The sequence below is a fragment of the Python bivittatus genome, unplaced genomic scaffold, assembly GCF_059951505.1.
Source record: "Python bivittatus isolate LINGU-HERP-01145 unplaced genomic scaffold, Pbiv_v1 ctg000520_np1212, whole genome shotgun sequence".
NCBI classification, from domain to species: Eukaryota; Metazoa; Chordata; class Lepidosauria; order Squamata; family Pythonidae; genus Python; species Python bivittatus.
The window spans coordinates 1,810,722-1,812,465 of NW_028277080.1; the positions used below are offsets into that span (position 1 = coordinate 1,810,722).

Below are 1,744 nucleotides of genomic sequence, written 5' to 3' on the forward strand. Positions count from 1 at the left end.
TTCATTTCAAATACTTTTATCTGCTACTGTTTAAAACGTACTACTTTGAAGGGCATGGTTTGATGATTCAACAGTAATGCTTAAGAAATTACAATAGTTATTATGGTGGAGCCTCTCTTTTTTTCACATCTTTACTTTTTTGCTTTGGGGATCTATTCAGGACGTCCTTGTGGTTGTATCAGGGATACTAGTGGGCACATTTTACATTTTAGGAGAATACTATAGACCAGTGTTTCTCAACCTTAGCAACTTTAAGACATGTGGACTGCAACTCCCAGAATTCCTCAGGCAGTCATCTGGGGAATCTTAAAGTTCCCAAGGTTGAGGAACACTGTTATAGACACTCAAAGAAAATGGCTGCAAGAAAGAGCATACAGTACTCATTCTCCAAGTGGCTACTGGAGAGGGTGTATCTAGTCACAAAAGCCCAATTTTCCAGAAAACAGCTAGCAAGTTTTTCCCCTGCATTCTTGTCCACCCCCATCTCAGGTTACTTATTATTCATTCCCAACTTAATTTTATCCATTTTCTGGATTAGGACATGTGTTGAAATAAAGCTTTGGGCCACCACCATTCATCCTTTTTATTTTCTAAGAAAAAACTATGGGGATTATGTGGAAACCAAGCACATTTGTGGCAATAAATATGAGGCTGGTGGTTTGCTTTAAAACAATTTTAAATAATCTGTTAAACACTTTAAAAAGTACAATGGGACAAGAGCCTTGTTTCCAAGTTCTATTATCACCAAGTAAAACTAGGTTTCTTGCATTGCACTATGCAGTAACACAACTGACTTGGTTTTGGCTTAGTGTATTATGTAAACCCAGCCATGGTGAGATGCAAAGCATGTTTTATTTCACAGCACATGGTTTATTCAACCAATTAAAATTATAATAAGCTATGGTTTAGTAGACTAAATGAAGTCTGACATTCAGGGCCTTCTCTGTGGTGGCACTCCAACTCAACACATCCTTCCTTTGGAAATTATGGGGGCATCAAAATTTGCTATTTTTTGGTAGCAGGTGAAAGAGTTTTTTCCACCAGGTCTAATGAACTGTAGGGTTAAATAAAAGAGTGAGACAACTGAAGTACTTAAAAAAAAAATCAGTTACAATTGTGTATTTTACAGGAATTTAAAAGCAGTGACCATGTTTTACGGTATGACTGTCCTTGGAATGCTTTATCAGGAAAGGTAAAAAATTAATATACATAAAATATTTCATATTTTATTTATTTATTTACTCAATGTATTAGGTGCCAATCTCCCTTTCCCAAGCGACTCTAGGCAGCGTACAACAAGGTTAAAAAACAATCAATAAATACATTAAAATGTATAAAAAATATTTTAAAAACCCTGTGAAACAGAAAATAATAGACGCAGGGATGTTAAAAATAATGGAGCTACCTCACTAGATCATCTGTCCCTGGGGTCACCAGCCTATGTGTTGTGTAGGTGTTAGTGGTACTGTTCTCACTAGGCATTCATTGAACAGTAGTGCAACCCCAAGATAAGGATGGTTATCATATAATATCATATAACCTGATAAATACACAGTAGCTGTTGCTTTATTCATGCATTTAATAAGACCTCTTCAGTTTTTGGATGCACAGTAAGAAACTTACTTGAAACTAGCTATACATTCCTTCTTCTGAGGGCATTCCAGATAGAAATGCAGAGCTGGAAAATTATGTAATAACCATCTTGGATGAAGAAGCTCTACTGATTCACAAAGCTTTTATATTA

At 35.8% G+C, this 1,744-nt stretch overlaps 1 non-coding gene across 1 annotated transcript; it reads right to left on the bottom strand.

The window, feature by feature from the left end:
- Window positions 1–1,384: 1,384 nt before the first annotated feature.
- Window positions 1,385–1,519, bottom strand: LOC112541317 (U4atac minor spliceosomal RNA). Its single transcript, XR_003085332.1, has one exon. It is a non-coding gene; the product is annotated as a U4atac minor spliceosomal RNA (small nuclear RNA).
- Between the last annotated feature and the right edge of the window lie 225 nt (window positions 1,520–1,744).